Source organism: Rousettus aegyptiacus, unplaced genomic scaffold, assembly GCF_014176215.1.
Source record: "Rousettus aegyptiacus isolate mRouAeg1 unplaced genomic scaffold, mRouAeg1.p scaffold_m13_p_1, whole genome shotgun sequence".
Taxonomy (NCBI): domain Eukaryota; kingdom Metazoa; phylum Chordata; class Mammalia; order Chiroptera; family Pteropodidae; genus Rousettus; species Rousettus aegyptiacus.
In genome coordinates, this window is record NW_023416284.1 from 128,708,462 (window position 1) to 128,730,054 (window position 21,593).

At 35.3% G+C, this 21,593-nt stretch overlaps 1 long non-coding RNA gene across 1 annotated transcript in view; it reads left to right on the forward strand.

Annotated features, from left to right (window-relative positions):
* LOC118601790 overlaps positions 1 to 21,593 on the forward strand; it is a 75,223-nt gene that overhangs the window by 49,218 nt on the left and 4,412 nt on the right. The window contains exon 3 of the long non-coding RNA XR_004950620.1: positions 17,029 to 17,156. This is a non-coding gene — a long non-coding RNA (uncharacterized LOC118601790). The remainder of the gene's footprint in view (positions 1 to 17,028; positions 17,157 to 21,593) is intronic.

A 21,593-nucleotide genomic window follows, 5' to 3' on the forward strand; every position in this document is an offset into this window, starting at 1 on the left:
TTTGGAAAATTTTTGTCAACTATTTGTGTCCAAAAATGCTTTCTAATCCCTGTTTCTTTTCCTTGCCTTCAATAATGCACATTTTTCTTATGTTTCCTCTCCTGATGGTATCAGCAAGTCTTGAATTTCTTTCATTATTTTTCATTCTATGGTTTCTCTCTTCCTTCTGATTTATTTCTAGATTTCTGTCTTCGGTATCACTGATCTTTTCATCCATTTAGTTGACTCTATTTCCCAAGCTTACTATTTCATTTTTCATCTCTTGCAGTGTTTTTTCTTTTAATTTCCAGAAGAGCTAGTCTGTTTTTTTCTAGGGTTTTGATCTCCTTGCTCTGCTCATCTAGTTGTTTTTTCAATTCCTGAAATTGTTGATATGATTCATTTTGGAACTCAATGAGTTTTTCAGAAATACCATCCTGAATTTCTTGTCATTTAAGTTGTATATTTCTATGTCCGTAAGCTTATTTTCTGGAGATTTTTCTCTTTCTTTCTGAGCTGCCTTGTCACCTTGATCGTTCATGGTATTTAATGGACAATTTCTTTCCCTGGGCATTAATGGAAATGTACTCTGCTTTTTTTTTCCAGAAAGAAGATTTATTATGTATAGGTCTCTTTTTAGAAAAGAGAAGGTGCTTTTTTTTAGTTTCCAGTAGGTGGCGTTTAAGCCTCTTAGATCTCTGCTTTATATAAAGCCTTAATAATGTCTTTTTTTATTATTTTCTGGTAGATATTTGATCATGCTCACTACCCTCAGTTTCAGTCCCTGTCAACATTAGCAACAATTTTGGTAACATTTGCTCAAATTGCCCTGTGGCTCCACAGTGTTCGGTCTCAGACGGTATGGAGAGACAGGCCATCTGGGTTTTGGGTTGAAGGTTGTAGCTCAGCCTTGGATTTGCAACTGTGGTTGGTAAAAATTAACTGTTGATTCTCTGCCAGCTGCTTTTCTGCTTTCTGCCCTGATGACTGGGCCCTGCAGCTAGGTGGCAACAGGGAGCTCATAACTTTCCCAGGCAGGGCTGTTCAGGTAACTCGCCACTCCTTCTTCCCTCCCTCTCCTCCTACAGGTAGTTGAAGAAATGTTTAATCACAGTATTCTTTAACATATTGATTTAGGAATCCTCTACCACATTTTAAATCAATTCTTTTCCTCAAAAATCAGAAAAAGAAGACAGAATAAAAAAGAGGAAAAAATTCATCCTCAAAAAAGCAAATGTAATTTTAACGTTTTACAAGTGGAGCTAAAGTGTTTAATCTAAAAGTAACTCTGTGTCTTCACTGTTCACTCCTGAGGCCAAGTCGTTCCCTGTCTCTGGATGAAAATGCTAACAGATTCCCTGGTTCTTCTGGTCATTCTCAGATGATTAGAAATCCTCTAATATCTTTAGTAAAACTTAAATGTATTGTAATAATTTATCAATATTAATTTATTAATTTAATAATAATTAATTTCTCCAGCTCAGTGTAGTGAAAAGGTCAGTCTTTGTCCAAACTAAATTTTCTCCCCTCTGAAAAACTTAAGCTAGCTGCAAAGAAGTACTTACGATGGTAAAGAGTAGGAATTGTTTCTTCTCTCTATCTTTGCCTTGGGTTTTCCCTCTCTCCTCATGTTCACTCTTTTGCCCATAAAGGTTGGAGCAGAGGACAGAGAGGAGAATAATTGGGCAACAGAGATATTGCTAGACTAATACTACCAGCACAGGTGCTCTCTGGGTATGGCAAGTATTCAGCTATGGGTTAAAAAATATTGATTTGTTACCACTGCTTCCTTTGTAAGTCCTCTGGTGGCTTTTCCATTTCACTTAGGAGTGTGATATCGTTTGCTGTGAGGTCTTGGCCAAAACAGAGACTCAGATAGTGTCTTTTGTGCATGGTCTTATATAAGGAGATAAACAGAACCACAAAGTACCAGGCACACCTGCCAAATTCTATGAAATATGGACCATAATAAAAGAGACAGCTGAGCACTAACCTTAAGAGACAGAATTTTCTAATCATAAGTGGCACAATTCTAAAGAAGCTCAGCCAATTATCCTTTTACCAAAATGAGTTCTAGAGGTGTGGGTTATCCAAGTATGAAATAAAGAAAGTCTATGGAGAGGTATAGATTTGCACGAAAGAATAGCAGAGGAGAAACTAAAGGAGGTATTATACTCTCAAACCATTTCAACTTCTCACATCCTAACTTCAACATGAAATCTTTTGTGTATAACAACATAGAAGAAGCAATCCAAATATTAATAATAATCATAACTAACATGTACAGAGTTTTTATTATGTGCCAGTCATTTCTCTAAGTGAATTTACATGTACTAATTCATTTAATCCTCATGAAAATTATGTGAGGTAGGCATTATTATCCCACCTTCTATTTAACAGATGAGAAAACCAAGTCACAGACAGTAAATTGCATAAAGTTATATGGCAAGCAAATGTTGGAGCTAAAATTTTAAATCAGGCAATCATAAACCAAAGATCACTCTTAATCATAAATCTAATATGATGGTTCTTTGAGACTAGAATAACTCGATCAACTCATTTCATTTGTTTTTAATTTCTCCAGTAATAATCTATAGCCATGAAAAGTTAAGTCAATAAAAATTTCCAAGTTTCAGCCAATAGTCCTTGAGTTTATGGCACCATTATCAGTATTATGGAGGAATACAAAGATGAGTAAGACATAGCCTCTATTCTCAAAGAACTTAGAGTTAAACTGAGGGTCAGAAATGTACAAGAAAGAATTGATGTGTTTTGATTTCCATTGTAGCACAAGATTTTATAAGTATTGTGAGAAGTATCAACAGAGCACCATAACAGGGTGGATGAATACCTATTGTTAACCCAGTTCTCACACATAGCAGATGCTCACTCAGTATCCATTGATTGAATAAACGAGTGGATGGCCGTTCAGAAGAGAAAAGACCATACTCTTTTAATATTTAAAATGCTACAGGGAAGATATTACAATCTTAATTTTCTGCTTAATTTTATTAAGCAGATGGCTTAATAAGTTGTCCAAGTTTGCAAGAGTTTCGAGGAAGCGGAACTAAGATTTACCCTGCACCTTTACAACACCCAATACTTTTTTCTATGGGCTGACCATCTTAGGGAAAGTAAGGGTGACATTAAAGGGATGAGAAGGTTTGCAGGACAGCTGGGGTTGAGAATGCATCGAGTTTGAAAACAGAGAGAGGGAGATGAGTGAGGTTTGAAAGATAAATGGGGTCTGGATGGAGGTGCACTGTGGCAGCCAAGCTGAGAACTTGACATGGTGAACTATGGGGAGTCGCTGAAGGAGCAGGGAGATGACATGCACCTTGAAGATGTCAACAGGATAAAGTGAAAATCGATTGCAGAGAGGGGAAATAGAGGCACGGAGGAGGCTATTCCAACAGCCCAGTTCTCATAATAAACACTGGCAATAATTTAAAAAAAAAAAAAAACAGCAGCATCTCAATAATAAGTAAGCTATGCAAATACTAAGAAGCAAATAATAAACATGTTATAAATATGTAGCATTTGCAGAGGCAGCAGGCATTCTTAGTGCTAAATTAGAAGCTGCAGAATAACAAATACTTGCCGCATTTCTAAGGTGGGACCGTGAACCATGCATAGATGTTTGGGAGAATTGTAGCCCTACTTCGATATAGACAAATGAAAGGAGGAAGCACAACAATTAGACTTTCTATAATTATTATTCAGAAATAGAAACATAGGAATGTTTTTTATATGGGTCAGTAGTTGAGGTTCAACAACTTAACAGAGTGAAGAAAAAAATGACAATTCTGATAACAGGGACCAAGGGAGAGCCCTCACATGCCTGATTATATACAGCATGTTTGACCAACATGCTTGTTTGTGTTTTCCCCCATCCAAAGTTTATGGGGTCCTTGAGGACAGACTCAAGTTCTGCATTTCCTTTATATCCTCCACAGGGCTGGAGGCACAGCAAAGGCTTAATAAATGCTTCTTTAAAGAGGAAAATAAACCACGCAGACACAAAACAAATTAAGTATGACATTCTAGAACATAAGTAACTTTTACATGAGTCTTATTCTCTTCTTGCCAGAAAAATGTCCAAAAATTGTCACTGAAGTACGACTAAGATATTCAGAAGTAAGACTATTTAATGGCTTGGCCCTATGAGAGAATTACAAATTCCCCGCTCTTCTTTCCAAAAGAGGGAAACTTGGGGGTAAGTAGAGTGAGGGGGAAGAATGGGAAAAGAGTAGAAAAGAGTAAGAATTATTTTCTGTCTTTACATGATACCCAACTTTATTGTGGCAGAGAGAAACAGATGTTTACAACCTCATGCTAGATGCACAGACCATTTAACCAGTTGTCTCTCTCCAGTGTTCAGAAATTTCCTATACGTAGGTAAAAATATTGTGATCCAATTTCTTATAGAGAGAAACTCATCATACAGACCTGGAGCTTTTCTGATATCACATAAATTATTAGATTCCTTCCCAAATGTGCCCACATATCATCTGTATCCTAGTTGGACATTATTTTTTGTGAGGCATGTTGCCAATAAATGATTTTTTAATATAGACGTACAGAAACATTTTCTCAAAGTGACAGATGTCTTTGAATAGCTATTCAATTCAGCAATACTCATGTAGTGAATACTTTCTGCCAAGTACTGTGCTAGGTGTTGAGAAATAAAAACATGTAAGATTCAGTCCCTACCTATAAGTAAGTACCAGTTCAGTGGGGGAGTCAGGCACACATCAGGTAACTAACCATTCAACAATGTGGCAAGCACAGCAATTGCAATTTTCACAGATAATCCTAAAGTAATCAGGAGAAAAGCGTATTCTGATCTGGGTGGATTAGAGAAGAAGAGAAGTCAGCAAAGATTTCTAGAGCTCATGATGCCTAAACGGATCTTTAAAATGGTGGAGACTTAAAAAAAAGAGGCAAATGAAAGGAAGCGATGATAGTGGAGTTGTATTACAAGCAGAGAGAAGATCATAAAGACTAGCATAGAGGTAAGAAATTACATGGTGTATGTACCGAAGTACAAATGTTTCAGGGTTCTTGGGACAATAATTATTGGGCAGGACAGGAAGAGGAGGAGAACCAAGAGTCAAGTCGAGCCATGGGCAGAGTATTTTGTGAGTCATGCTAAGAAGCTTGGATTTTATTTTACTGAAGGTGGACAGGATTAAATGAAGATTTTTAAATGGGTTAATGAAACAATCCAATTTCTTTTTAAATAAGTCCCTCTAGCAGAGTTATCGGTGTGTGGGAAGAGAACAAAAATGAAGGCAGCAAGATCAGTCTGTAAGTAGTGGCTGAGGCTGAACATGATGCAGGCAGTGAGTAAAAGGATGGACAAGAGGAGATTGAAAAAAAGTTTAAGAAAAAGCAATGAAAATTGATAATTAACTTGATATTGGGGTAAGAAAGAGGGAAAAGTCAAGACTTTAAGGTGGATGCTAAAACCAAGACTATGGGAAGAGAAGATGGGAGGGGGAGAGAGCTGTTGATTTAAATATTTGACACGTTTTAGCTGCCTCTGGGACAGCAGACACTTGGATAAATGGATATGAAGTTTGAGATAGATTCTAGACTAGGGATATAATTTAGGAATCAGTTGACCACTTCTGCTTTTGACCCACTAAAAATATCCTGCCTGCAAATGCCATGTAGACTCACTATCTTAGTTGGAAAATGGCATATGACTGGCTCATGATGACATTCATTCTTAGTTCTCATAGGGTTTTGTGAGACTATGGTACTTTAAACAACATAAATTCTGAAGGAAAAAAGAAACCATTAATGAAGAAAATAATAAATGTGCTCATGAGGAGAATAGAGCCTGAAGATGTAAATTATCATGGAACTATCTCTCTTTCTCTCAAATTCAGTGTTAGATAGGGCTAATAGTGCCTTTACTGACAGCTTAGCTGGATGTTGATATATTCAAGCAAAATAATGTAACCTCAAAAAGTGAAAAGATTTTGCAGTTGATAGACTTAAAAAGTACCAGAACATTTTCATAGTTTTTACTTAGTCATCTAACTATTTATAAATCTTTAATTTCTTCTCTATATGACATGAGGATATTGTATCAAAAACCTGAATCTGGAAAAATAATTAAACCTGCAGCAGCTTTATTCTCCTATATACAGGGGCCTATGCTTCATTAAATAGTGAGTGTGTCCTTAGGGAATCTTCATTAAGTCATTGGTGACACAGGATCTAAAACTCCAAATAGAGTCTGGTTTCTAAAACATCAGAGCATTGACCCAATTCAAGTATAAGCACAAATGCCAGGAGCTAAAAGAATTTGAAGGCTAGGAAAAAGAATAATTAGGTAAGCTTCCAGACTTAAAATACGAACAATCATTATCACCAAGAATATGAAAAATACTAACCTAGAAAAAACTCTCTTCATTATTGGGAATCCGATGATATTATTGCACAATGTTAAAGCCACACAGAATGAAGTTAACATTCCTTGGTTCTACTCGATCTCCTTGTGCTCATCATCACCCAACTTGCCCTCACTACCCGAGTTTTCCATGGAGTTGATAGTTTTTATTTACTTATCCCATTTTTGCTATTGTTTTATATAGCCAGTCACTAGTGTGCTCTTAATGTTTTTCTGCATCTGTGTTGTGTTGGCTCTCATTTTAAACTGCCCTTAGAGTGTTTCACAAAGAGTGTCCTCAGAAGGCTCTCTCCTTGCAGGGCACGAAGGGGGGAGACAGAATTTTGTGGTCGAATAAAAGTGGGAATACCACATTCTGCATTTTCCTCTTGGAGACTAAAAATATACATTAACATACTAAAGGCTGTACAAAATTGAAAACTGCTTAACCTTTTAAATACAGCATTAAACCTATTTGGTCACAGACCCTTTCTCCTGGATCAACTATTGACAAGAGTTAGAAACCAACATCCCAGTGGATTTACTCTGGGCAGTAGCCCTAGAGGAAGGGTCGAGGATGAAAGTCCTACACTAAATATTCATAAATAGAAACCAAATAAATGTTTTAATATAATTCTGTCTGTTCTACCATTTGTGTCCAGAGAACAGAGGAATATTAGTCAAGAAACCTGAGTTTCTGCCCTGAACATGTGGCATTGAGCATATTACCTTACTTGTTTTTTTGTCCTCATTGGTAATATGGTAATATTCTTACTACGATGAGCCAATACATATTTAAGTACCTTGGAAAGTGACAGATGTCATTTATTACTGTGTGTCATCATTATGCTAAACACTTTGCACCTCACTTTTGAAATTCTCGTGATGATCCAGGAGGAAGGTACCCTTATTATTGTAAGTTTGTAAATTTAAAAACAGGCTTAGAAAGGGAAGTAACAAACTGAAAACCGACCGGCTAGAAAAATGCACCAGGAGTTCAAAACCAGTCTGTTTGCTTCCAGAACACAAGCTCCTAGCCACTACTATCTAGGCTGTTGCTCAGGGAAAAGGCAACACAATTATTTAGGTATCTCACATATTTTGGCTTGAACTTCTTTCATGAAATAACTTATCTTCCAAAAAGCTGGTCTACCTCAGTGAGGAAGAGACGAGCCGGGTTTTATCTTTCCAGACTGACAGTGTCTGCTTTCTATCCTGTCTCAGGAGTGATCAGTGCCAAGCGGGAGTGGTACAAAGTGGGGGTAGGAGAGTTAGCTGTGGCAACGATGCTGCAGACCTAAGTGCCACCATATTCCTAGCATTAAATGAGCAGCATTTAATTGTGAGAAAAACGTGTGGTTTAAGAAAGCCCAATAAAATGCAGGCTTTTCTCTGTAAAGCTAAAGGTGTTTTTCGTCAACCCCCAATTATTGTCCAGCAAAGCCATACAAGATTTTTCATTCCATTTCATCTCTCTCTGCCACAGAAAAGCCATGGTTGTACAGGTGAGGCCAAATGGGAGTTTGTTCAAGCAGCAATAAGTGGGGCTGGGAAGAAGATTTTTTTCCCATCTATTCAAATAGCATTTGCTGAATGTCTACTGTTCTAGACTTGAGGGATACTACAGGAAAAGAACCAAGATGTGGAGTTTTTATTGTTCAGTAGATTGGATTATTGTTCTTAACAATAAGATCACCGCCATCTAACTATATTCCCATTAACTTACACATGACTTGCTCCTATTCCTATGAGAGGAGTATATATTCTAATTGACTCTTTGCCTTTGTGCTTGGTTACATGGCATTCTTTAACCAATGGAATTGAACGGATATGACTATCATTTCATAGGAGAATTTTAAAATAATATTTCCTGGTTTGTTTCTCTTCTGCCTCCCTCCCCCATGTCCAACTTGTATTCCTGACCTTTGCTATAAGGACAGTTTATCTTAGAGAAGGAATATTTTTTTCAACTCAAGTCCTGAAGTGGAAGCAAACTTAGCTGAGCCTGGGTGTGCTCAGAAGAACAAGAGTGGAAGCCTACCATCATGAGACACAACCAAGAGATAAATGTGTTTCCAGGCCACTGGAATATTAGGACCGTTTGTTGCTGCGGCAAAAAGTGACTGATACACATATTGTTTTGGTATACAACAATATATCAGTATATATTATGTTAAAGGTCTATACAAAAAAAGAATAAGCAGAATAAGGTGAAAAGAGTGGCAGTTTGGGAGTGGAGCTGGCTATTAAGTTGTTAAGCTAAGGCTTGTCTGCTTAAGTTGCATTTGATCAGAGACGTGAAGGAAGAGAAGGCAAGAAATATGCAGATAATTGTAAAAAAGAAAAAAAAGAAAAAAAGAAAAAGAAAAAAGAATCTCAGACAGAGAAAACATCAAATGAAAATTCTTTTGAAATGAGAAATAGAGGGACTAAATATAGGTTGAATAATTTTCAGATGTTTGTGTGAGAAGTCACAGATGGAAAACGTTGTAGAATTGTAGGCTTTTATTTCTGGAAAGATCTCGGAGGTCATCATCTAATATTCTCATTTCAGAGAAAAAGAAATTGAAATTCAGAGGAGGAAAGAGATTTGCCTAATTTCACATGGACAGGCAGATCTTAGATTAGAACCCAGGTTTCCTAATTTAAGTTATAAGTCTGAGCATGCGTGTATGATGAGAACATATGACTCAGCAATTAATCCGTGAAGAGATACAACATTCAGGGTTTAGAAGAAAGCAAGTGGTGCTCCCTGTATCATTATTAGAACTGACTAAAAACAAACTTAAATTCCCCAGGACAAAACTGTTGGACACCACTCAGTTGTCACCTCTGATTCAATAACAGCTATTTTTAAGGTAACTGCACTTTTAAATATTGAATAGTTCCAAAATATTGGTTAGTTAGTTCCCCACCCCAGTCATCAAAATATGTTTCTGGAGAATTAATATATAAACTTAAATAATAAAAGCATGAGAAAAATATTATTGATTTAAAAATAATCTTGCAAATATGATAAGCCATAAATCATTAAAGAAACTGACAAGCTTGATAACATAAATTTTAAACTAATATGTCAAAAGAAATTACAGTAAAAACAGTAAAAAAAAAGCTACCTTGCTTAACATTAAGAAAACTTTAAATTAAGGTTAAAAAAATAAACAACTCAAAAATGAAAAGGTAGAGAGATATACATAGATAATTCATAGAAAAAGAAATAAAATGCTCAAAAGCAGATAATACATGCTCACCCCCTTCCATAATTGAACAAAAGGAACATCAGAACATAGAAATTTAATATTTTATGTCTCAATAGCAAAACTTAAATCATGAAGAGAGTCACTGTTGGGGAGAGCGCCAGTATCCCAACATATTCACACGTTGTTGGTAGAATGAGCAAACAGAAGAATTATTTTTGAGAAACCCTTGGTAGTATCCATAAAAATATAAAAGACATGTTATTGTGGCCCAGCAACTCCGCACATAAGAATGTACACTTAAATATTCATTCCTTGAGCAGATTTTATTGAGTAACCGCTATGTACCTGGTTCTGTGCTAGGAGTCAGGGACAAGGGATGAACACAGAAATGTGATAAGATATGTGATAGGATGAAGGTTTGTCATGCAAGCAAATTGTCAAGACTTTGTACTAATGTCCTAGAATATACCCTGAAAGTGTAACTTTAGTTTTGGTTTTGTGGCCAAATTAATGAAGGAAACTTGTACCCTGTTTTTTCTCTCAGTTAAAACAATACAATTTGAATAGATGACATCTAGAGTCCTATTTACCTAGAGAATGTTAATGATTTAAAAATACCTTCTGAGGTTTCAAGCAGAACCCATATTTAGTGAAAAAGGGGGTGGTGTCCAGATCTTGCTGCAACCCCAGATTTTTCAGAATCATGGGACAGGTCACTGCCTCAAAATGCAGCACTTTTTCAACGATCTTAAAGCATAAATTCTACTTGATGGTAAAAAACTTAAAATATCATTTATAGTAAAAAGAAAAAATAGATATATGGTGAAAAGAGCCCCCAAATGACATTTATTTTAAAAATAACATGATATACATTACAGGTTTTCCATTTGCCATTACGACCTGTTTCACTCACCTTAGTCACTGTCATAAATGAGTCAGAACTCCTCTGTGGCGAGGGTTAATTCAGTGGAAACCTTTCAAAAGTGCTATTTTAATTACATTGCTAGTTACTGGATATAGAGTTTCACTTTTTAAAAATATTATGTTGAGTTTTTTAAGCCTCATTTTTAAAACTGATTTGGCTAACTTTGTCTCTGAATTTTAGTTCCTCAAGAAGAGTCTTCTAGCATCTGTTCACAGTATAAGCTTTATTCCAAACTGTTCCCATCTTGCCATTTGGCCAGCAGATGATCAGAGTGCTTAGGAGTCAGTGTTTTTCCATATCAACTTGCTCCTTTCATCTTTGTAGTCCTAATGTTCCCCTTGTCCAGCAGAGATCCCAGAGGTTAGACCCTTCCTAGCAAGTCAGGATCCCACGAAGTCTGCAGGGAGATTACACAAAAGTTGTTGTTTTTGTTTTCATGTCTATTTTATTTTTCATACCTTTTAAAATTTTTATACAGAACTTGCTCTTGTTCATTCAGTAGGCCACATCACCAGTGACTAAATTTCTTGCTACATTAATTAGGATTCATAAATCTTTCCAACCTATTAGTATCATTTTCTTTGACTCTAAAAATTTCCTTTATATTACAGTAGGGAGCTGGTCAAGAAAATAAAAAGTAGGAAGTCTTCTCTTTTAGCTGACAGCTATACAAATTTACTATTATCTTTGAAGACTTAAAAGTATTTCCTAATCCCAAATTTATTTTCTCAAAAACAAAAACCCCCAAAATTCTATAGCCCTTTCCAGGTTTTTCTGTTATCCAAATGTAGAGTGTTCCTATAAAAGCTTCATAGACAGAAATGGTGTAAAGTGAAGAAGCAATTACCATTGATTTATATGGAAAAAGTTTGAGCATCCCTAGACTTAAAAATAACCTACCAAATCATGCCAAATACACTTAAGTCCAATTTTACACCAAGCATAACACCCTTACAAGCTCTCTTTGGCTTTTCTGAAACCTTAGGACACATCTTGCTAACACATGTACAAAATAAATCAAGATAAAGCACAAGTGCTCACAATAGTTCAAAACTATGGCGGCTTGATGCTGAGATTTCGACTTTTGTGGGGCCACTCTCACTGTTTGGATATATGCTGCCTCTGTAGTGGCTCACTGCAAGACAAACGCTGAACACTATTTTTGCTGTTCACATTTCTCATAAAAGTGAAAATCCTCTCTGAATTTCTTTAGATTAGCAAACAACAGGTACTAATGTAGGTCTTTTGTAAAAGCAACAAGAACTTTTGCAAATCAGGGTATATCTGTATTTTGAAAATACACTTGAAATCTGAAAAGAAAGTCAGACTAACTGTATTTATCAATAGTTAGAATTTTAAACCTCTTATATTATAAATTACAACATATAAGAAAAAGCCATAAACTATAAATATACAGTTTAATAAATTATTATCAAGGGCAAGGACTTTAACCTACTTGCAAGTTAACATGTTAGCCTGCCACAGTTTCATAGATGCTGGTAGAAGTCAGGAAACTCCTGGGTCATAGACAAAGGACTTTATTACTTGGGCACAGTGAGTAGCAAGACCTTCATGTTCTTGTTGATTCCCTTTCCAATGAAGTCCCACAGAGCTAACATGGAGTGGTCAGGGCAGATGCTGAACACATAGTGGATTAGCACTAAAACTGATGAACTTGAAGCTTAAGAATTCTCAATCTGCTTACCTGTTCTTTGCTCTGAAGGGAAATAGTACCTTTGTTATGCTGGACAGCAAACAAACCTGCCCTCTGGTCTGGAGGGAGACACTATCCTAATCTTCCTACGGAATATCCTAAGTGATTATTCTTTTTTCATTATTAAGATATAATTGATGTATAATATTATGTTATGACATAATATTATTTATTTCAGGTGTACAACATAATGATTTAATTTTTGTATATATTGAGAAATGATCACTAAAATAAATAGTCACTAAAATAAGGCTATTTAACATCCATTATTCTTCAAGAGAGAGTCTGGAGCAAAACCGGACAGTGATTCCCATCATTAAATATGCATAAATGTGAGTGACCCATAGAAAATTGCCTTCAAACAATTATTGTAAGGCAATCACTCATTTAAGCACCACACAAGTTGAGAAATAGTGTATTGATAGCATGCTAGTAGCCCTATACTTGCTCCTTCTAAGCACAGCCTGCTCTCTCTCTAAAAGTAATCTTGACTTTTAGAAAATTACTTCTTTGCTTTTTTAAAAATAATATTATAACTGTGAGAGGAAGAAAAAGAGAGATATAAGAGAATTATGAAAAGATTTTTACCTCCAAACTTAACTCGCCAAATTAAAAAAAAAAACAAAAACTCATCACATATTTAAAGGAAAGACTCAAAGTTACTGAAGTTTCCAAGCTTAGTCTCTTTGTGGTGGAAAACAGCAATTTTCTTATAGGACTTGTATCAGTATTGCAAAAGTTAAAAAGATTGTTTGATTAGGGAATTAGTAACTTACAGAAAATGGCTCATTTGACAGAGTGACCTATTGGAGTTTTGTTTGTTTTGATTTTCTTTAGAGAGGGGAGGGCGAGTAGGTAAGCTCAAGATGTAACGGTTTTCTTTCCTCGAGTCTGGGACGTGATATGCATATGTTTTTACTCATAACGAACCCTCTAAATTTAGTTTTGGTCTTGCTGTCTTTCCTCATGGTGAGTGTGGAAGTGATCATATAAGTTTTGTTTTGTTTTGTTTTGTTTTGTTTTTAAACTATTTTCTGATTCGGTATTATTTATTTGATATTTTCTTTATTTAGTTAATTTTATTTACATAGCTGCAGCAAGAGGTATTAATATACATGGAATTTATTATTTTATGTTTTTCAGAACTAGAGTCATATGTTACTAAGGTTTGAGAGTTAGTTAACTCTTGTCTGGGAACCTAGTAAAGCCCCTAGGGTCACACTGTTGGTCATTTTCATGTGACAGACATATTTCCATAACTCTTATCAATTCAGTTCATTTACTTCAAAGCTGGGAGTTCCAAATTTGTAATTCCCCTCTACCCTGATTCTGTGTGGACCGACTAAAATCGTAGCAATATCCACAGGTTTGTCAATATCCCTGTGACAGGAATGATTCTGTTTGTTACCTGTAAAACTAAGATTCTGTAAGCAAAGTAATAGGTTGCAAGCTGGGTCCCTGGAAAGACCTTATTTGTACCATTACTACATGCAAAGTTCATAACTTGTTTCTTGATAGTGGGATTTGAAACCTAATCAGATGGAATTTGTCTTTAAATATGACTTTATTGGTGTAATCATGTTATAATTTTGAATTTATCTAAATTTTCAAACTTCTGCAAATAAAAATATGGTCATAGAAAGTAAAGGAACTCAGCAAGGGCACTTAAAATACTTATCCACTTTTCCAAACAGGGTTGCATACAAGGGAAATCAGTATACATTATTCTTTATATAGTAATTTTGCCTGATGATTTATGTTTTTTCTGAACTTTGAGGAGTCATTTGGAATAAGATAAATTTTTAAAAGTATGTTATTTCATGATTCCACTTATGTGTGAAATCTAAAAAACCAAATGAATGAATAAATAAAACTGAAACAAACTCATAAATACAGAGAACAAATTAACGGTCTTCAGATGGGAGGAGGATGAGAGTATAATAGAAAATGGGGAAAAAATTGAGATATACAAATTGCCAGTTATAAAAATAGTCATATAAAGTACAGCATAGGGAATATAGTTAATAATATTATAATAATTATGTATGGTGTCAGATGAATACTAGACTTATCAAGGTGATCACTTCTTAGTTATATAAATGTTTAAACACTATGTCGTGCACCTAAAATTAATATAATATTGTATGTTAACTGTAATTGAAAAATAAATTAAGTAAAAAAATAAATAAAAACAAAAAGTGTGTATTCTAGTTTGTGCAAATCTAGCCTATTAAATTAAGGGTTACAGCTAGATTAGAAAGAAGGAAAAAAAATTTTCTTGTATGCACAATTAAAAAAAACAAAGACAGAACATTAACTACAATTACAAGAGGTTCATGCAGTTGTAGGTAATTATTTTATTTTGCTGATCTGGAGTTAAGCAGTCTGCTTTCACAAAGTCTATGAAAGTCCTGGAAGTCCTGACTGAATCCACTGGCTGAGATGTTTTTGCTCATGGCAAAGATGCCTCCTTAACCCAGGAAGCCTGCACCCATGCCTCCCTTTGCTTTCACATCAATAGTCCAGTACCTAGAAGAGTCATCTACTGAGGCAATTTTTGATGCTTCTTCCAGACAACTGTCTCCAATATCAGGTTGATAGCTAGGGAGTTTCGGCTAACGTAAGTAAAATGCAAAGACATCCTGTTATTAATAAGGCTGAGTGGCTCCTGTTCATTTACTTTAATAATGATCACTGTCAGAATGCAGGACGGTGGAGTCCTCTATTGAAGTATGATTCATAGTTACTTGTAGGGATTCAGTTGCTAATTATCCTGAAAAATAAAAGTATGTTGTAGAGAGAGATGGCACTACAAGTCTCTATCTGGAAGTTTCTAATTCATCCCCTAAGAACATACTATGAGTACAGCTTATGATGATCATCAATAGACAAAGGCGTTTTAAACCTCAAGAAAATAACTTTTCTTAAAATAATACATTTGTTGGGTGTTATCGTTCCAGCCCTTATAAATACTTATGATTGTGTTTTATTCATCTTGAAAATTATTTAGGTAATATAAAAAATTTTAACTAAGCAAAGGCATAGACAACCAGAATTATTTCAATCATTTCTTATTAAGAACATTCTGTACACTAGGAAACCAATTTTTTGTTTTAACAGAATGAAAACTAAGTTCTAGCTTTCTTTTTCTTTTATATCTCCCTACATATAATTTTCTGATAAAAAGTTCACACATCTTCTCTTAATCTTATAAATAAACCTATCAACATTGAATCAAACTTGTCACCATTTAAAAACATTTCTTTGCTTTTTTCCAAACTCATTTTTTGGGAGTATTATGCATAAAGAAAAATAAAATTTACTTCCTGTCTGATCTTCTCTATCTTACCATAAACTCTTTTCTGGCATCTTCTGTCACATTCTGGCATGACCATGCAATTTCCTTTTCAAATAAAATTATATATAAAATTTTTGGTATCATTTAAGTGTATGTCTCTAAACATGATAGCTTGGTTTTACCAATTCTATAAATGAAATTATACATATATATTCTCCTATCTTTTGCTTCTTTTACTAACATTGTGTTTGTAAGATTCACGTACATCACGAATTGGATACTGCTGAAGTTCATTAATTTTCATTATATTCATTACATTCATTGTATGACTATACTAAAATTTTATCCATTCTATTGTTGATAGACAGATAGGCTGTTTTCATTTCTTGGTATTTAGAAGCAATATTGCTATAAACATTCTTGAAAAAGTGTGTTCTAGTGCACGAGTTTCTCCAAGTTATACACAGAAGTAGTATTGCTGGGCCCCGAGTATGTGCAGCTTCCACTTGACTAGATCAAGGTAAACTGTTTTGGAAAGCGCTTATACCATTTTAACTCATGCCAGCAGTGTATGAAAGTTCTGGTTGTTCTACTCTCAACACTTAGTATGGTTAGACTTTAATTTGAATTTTAAAAGACAGTAGCACTGGTTGCAATCACTCTGATAATCACAGCCTTAGTAAGCAGGAGGTCTGTGTGACCCTTACCACTTAAGATCACTCAGCCTTCACTAGAAAACTCATGGTCTCCCTTCCCTAACTCCCCTGCACCCTTGATCCCTATCTCTTACCACCCTGGGACACTCCTTGCCCTGATCCTGCCTCTTTCTCTCACCTTTCCTTTCTCTTCTTTTATCCTGAATTACTGTTCCAAGAAACTTCTCTTCAAATCAACCATCTCTTTCAATTGCCTCCTTTGCTTAACTCCATCTCTTTTCAACCCCTACTATTTATCGTACTAATTATAGGCTTTATTCTCTTCTTAATTTCAAGAGACAGATAAGTAGAGCCCATTTTATGACTCCCAAATGTCTCTGTATCAATCATATTCATTATCTTTCTAAGGGGAATAACCTCTGCCCACTGCCCCTTAGGTTATTGTGTGTTTTTAATTATGTGGCTCATATAATTCCTCTTCTGATGATAACCCTCTGTGGAAAGTGTGGTAGTTGAGCAAAGATCAGTCAATCCATGAATGGGCCAGCAATCCATGGTGTGGCTCTGTAAGAAAAAATGAACCAGGCAATTTGATTCTATTGTTAGGGAATTTCAACAGGGAAAATGATTTGAGACTGAGAAATGTATCAGTAGAAACAGGAACTGAAAGATAGAGTTTAGAAAGGCCGTGGAAGGCCATGTATTAAACCAGAGATATGGGGAAGCAGAAACTATAAATAGGCAGGCACTATTAAGAAGGCAGGAGAAATTAAGGGCAATTGGTGGTAGCAGGTAATTAAGAAGTAGAAATTAATTGAGAAGCTTAGCATGACTTTTGTTCTTGTAGTCCCAGGAGCAACTTGGACTTGGTTCCAGTCCTTCTGAAGTGTGGCTGTGATTGTGTTCCCGGATGCTTGTGAGAAATCTCTTTTAACATCTGCTCTGTCTACAACCAACTGTTAAATCGTCTCATTACTTGAGGTAAGTTGAGAGAATTTTCTCCGTATGTTGTAAAAAAACTGATAACAAAAAAACCCCTCTAAATTAGTTCTCTTTTTTCTCATGTGTGACTTTTAATTGTTGTTTGCTTTCTGTAGGCCCTCGGCCTTCAATGGAGGCTGACCTTCAAATGCTCCTCACACATTCCCTCCAGATCTTATAATTCTCATTTGTCTTTCAGCACAGAAAAGTTGTTATGTTTAGTTTGTTAAAGGGGCCACCGGCTGTTAGGTTTTTACATTTTTATCCCTAATGTTTATCAGGAGAAACTATTTTTACTGAAAACACTACAGAGAAGAATGTAGCACCACATGTTCCCAAATGGGAGTATTTGTGTCTTCACACACACTGAAGAAGGGCACCATTGAAGCCAAAGGATAAAAATACAACAGCAGAGATAAGATATGGTAAAAATAAAAACTTAACGACATGTGATGCTGAGGGGAAAACAAGGATAGCTGATGTTAAACTAATATACATCAGACACTGAATAATGGCTTTGGATGTAAAACTTCACCCGCTCCCTGGTTTTAATACAAAATAGATATTCTCTGTGTTGGCTCATGGGAACCTTTTCCAAATAAATTTAACTCGACTATGTGTTCTCACTAGTAACCCTGATGTTATAGATGTAGCAACCACTGAACTTAAATAATTCTGTGGGTAAAAACTCTTCAGAATGAGATCAGATCAGCCAACAAAACAGAAATATATAATCATAGAAATTGCAAATGAGAAGAGACCAAGAGTTCAGCAAATGAGGAAACAGGGCCATTGAATTGAAGTGACTTACCTGGAATCACATAGCTCTGAAAGAGCCAAGACCAAAACTCAAATATTGTCTCCCTTTTCCCCAGGACCTTGCCCATTTGTTTATAAATTATTATGTTGTAAAAAATATATCAGAAAAATGTTGGGGCTGTGGACAGAGGCTATTCATTACCCTTAAAAAGATAGTGAATATGATTGATACCATCACGATTGATGTGTCCAATACAGAGACATTTTGAGGACACAAAATGGGCTCTACTTACCTGCCTCTTGAAATTAGGAAGAGAACAAAAAATATATACCAAAAAATTAATCAGTCTTTGCAAAAATTACCTTTCTTCTTAATTTGAAGCCCAAGGTATATAGTTTTTATAGTGTGTTACCTCAACATTAGAGTCCTCTAGGCATTGAGAACAAATATAACTGCATTTAATGGAAGGCAAGTGAGCTGATGTGGGAACCAGGCAAAAACAAATCTAGGGAGGCATTCAGATGAGGAAGCGCAAGATACAGAGAGTCATAAATGGGAGGAAAAATGCCATCAGAGAAGGTGAGGGGTGGTACAGAGAAGATTGAGCCTACTTACTAATTATTCTTAGTCTTTCTATTGGCTAAAATGAAATCAGACTGATTTTTACTATATGCTGCGGGAAAAAGAAAAAAATTAACTGTAATTCTGGAGGCATATGATTTTTAACGTGGTTGATGAAATTAGGAAAACCAAAATAAGATCTAAGGTGTGTGTTGCAAGAGAAATAAAAGAAAACAATAAAATATTCTTAATATAGAAGATCAAAGAGGATAAAGAAAAATAGTTTACATTTTTGGAAGCAGAGTTTTTTCTTAGCGCTTTTTCCTTAAGGCTTATCTTATAAAAAATAGAAATTGTGACAACTTGGGAAGATGAACAGGAAGCTTACCTTGATAAGAAAAGAAAATGTTAATTCTCACATAGCTATCTAATGTAATCTTTTCAAAATGTAAATCTGATCACATCTCTATTGTCTCCTATTGTTATTAAAAGGCCAAAATTCTTAATCCATGTATAAGGCTTTTGTCCCCATGTATGTTTCTACTCCATCAATTTTCTCTCTCCACCTCAGTTTGCCCCCAAATCATGCTGGTCACCTTGGCCATCTTTCAGTCCATCTAGCACCATGTTTCTTCCTGCCCCAGGGCCTTGGTAAGTGCTCTTTATTCTGCTTTAATACTCTTCCCTCTGCTCGAACTTCTGCCTTCACCTTGGAAGCTCTTACTCATCCTTCAGATTTTAGTCAACATGACAGTTTCTCAGGAAATACTACTCTAGTCCTCTTGGCCTTAATTTAAATTGAGTCACGCTCCTATGGCCCATGTGTATTTTCTTTATACCAATTATGATAATTGCATGGTTACGTATAGTGTGTGATTGTGTGACTAGGTCTATCTCCCCCACCAAACCGTAAGCTCTGTCTAGAGAGTCTTCACTTTTCTTTCTACTCATCACCCAGGGTCATCCTAAGTGACCATAATAGTATCTGCTACATGTTTTTGTGCCAATGAATAGTTGTTCAATTTATGTTAAATGGTATGGTCACTTAAAATAATCTAATATATGAAATTTGAAATCAATTTTTTCCTATAATATTAAGAGTGGAACATAAAATGAGAATTTCTAAACTTTTAACCTGCTATCATGTCAATGATTCCAGAAGGGTAACCAATAGGGATGAGGATGAAGAAATTTACTTTTGAAAAACCATAGGAGATACCCCTCTTGCAGAATTTAGTGTGAATATTAAATGAATTGATAGGTAGAATGAGTATAATAATAAGTATTTAAATATTTTGAGTCAATGTATTACTAAATATAATATGTATAAATAAGTATAAATATATAAAATAGCACCTAGGCTCAGAGTAAAAATTGAATAAATATATTATAATTAGTATTGTTTTTAAAATCAGCAGAAAATTCAACTGCCTGTATTGGTCCCTACGTTCTCACATAATGGGATTGGGGGCTGAGGTGGATGGCACTAAGACTTTTTAACAATCCATAAGAAAAGCCATTTCGAAGCCTAAATAGCACAAATCTAGGGGTCAAAAGACAGGTTCTGGTCTAAGGGCAGTCACCAGTGCTTTATGTCCTCGCAAAGATTCTTTGCTTAGCCAAACTTTAGTCAGTCTCCTGAGCCTTTTCCTGTGCCCATTTGTGAACTTCCTTATAAATTCCAGTCTTAGCAAGAACACTGCTAATTCAGTTTAGCAAGAATCCTGCACCCTTGTTACTTGATCACCCTCGAATCTGACAATTCCTCACTCCCTATCTTTGGTCTCTGATCGTGCTGGCTTGCCTTCAGAAGAAATCCCGTTAGTTAGTTCAGCCAGACTTTCCCCCAAATTTGATGTCTCCTCTACTTCTTGGCTATAAATCCCCACTTGTCCCTCTTATATTTGTAAGAGAGTCCTGTTCTATACGGGACCGCCTTTCTCCTATTGCAAGAGTTCTGCATAAAATTTGCCTTTACCGTTTTCACTTCTGTTGGCCTCTGGTTTTCTTTGATAGTACACATAGCAAAGACTTTTAACTTGTCTGAATCTTAGTTCCTTTGGGCCTGCCTTAATCATTTGGCCTTCCTAAGTCATCATCTTTTCTGAGACTGAGTTTTTTCACTTAGAATAGTGTTTTGGTCATTTTGTGTTATGCATTTTTTTTGTCATTTGCATATGATACCTCTATCTTATTAATAATTATATTTTCATTTAAATAAATCTATGTTAAAAGGAAATATTGCATGATTGTCATAAGTAGAAAACTATTATTCATAGTTGCCAAAATATGATGGTAACTGTAAAATTTATTATAACTATAAAATAATGTAATAAATTTTGTCTGGATATCACTGCCTGACAAAGGTTCTGAGTCTGCCTGTTTTTATTAAAATAGAAATATGTTCTGAGGACTTATAAACATATCAGCACCAAACTGAACTTTTCTTCTTACACAAAATATTGAAAGGGAATTGAAAATAAGCTACCCCTTTCATAGATAATTCATTGATAGTTAATGCCATATAAGGGAACCACCTAAAATCAGCGAAAGATCACCAGTAAGATATGAACACACTCTACATTTTGAAAAACATAGATCTGAGAACTGAAGGTCATGATAAAAATATCTAACTCAATGGGATTTTAGAGAAAAAAATTAAATACAGTGTTTGAACTTCTTTGTGAGTTTTAAAATTCTGTGTATCTAAGCAGGGTTAGGCCTGGTTAGTACTTGGATGGGAGACCACCTAGGAAGACCAGCGCTGTAGGCATAAAAAATAAAAAATAAGGGATTGTAAACTGACAAGGTCCTTGCAATCTGTGTGGTCAACCAAGGGTTGCCTCACTTAAAAAATAAAAAATAATAATAAAAAAAGACAAAATAACTGCAGTAGAGAATAATGACTGATTTCTTCCCATGAGACAAAACTAATTCATGCTCACTGAAACCTAGTGTATTCAGTCTTATGCCTTCAAGTTTTCTCCAGGGTGTGACTTCAGTTTTAGATAGATGTTCTTTGACAATGTGCTTTTTATAATGTTGCCTGCTTAGAGATAGTGTAAAATGTGAACAGACTAGGAATAACAAAATCAGTTTTGCAAAGGGTCTGCATT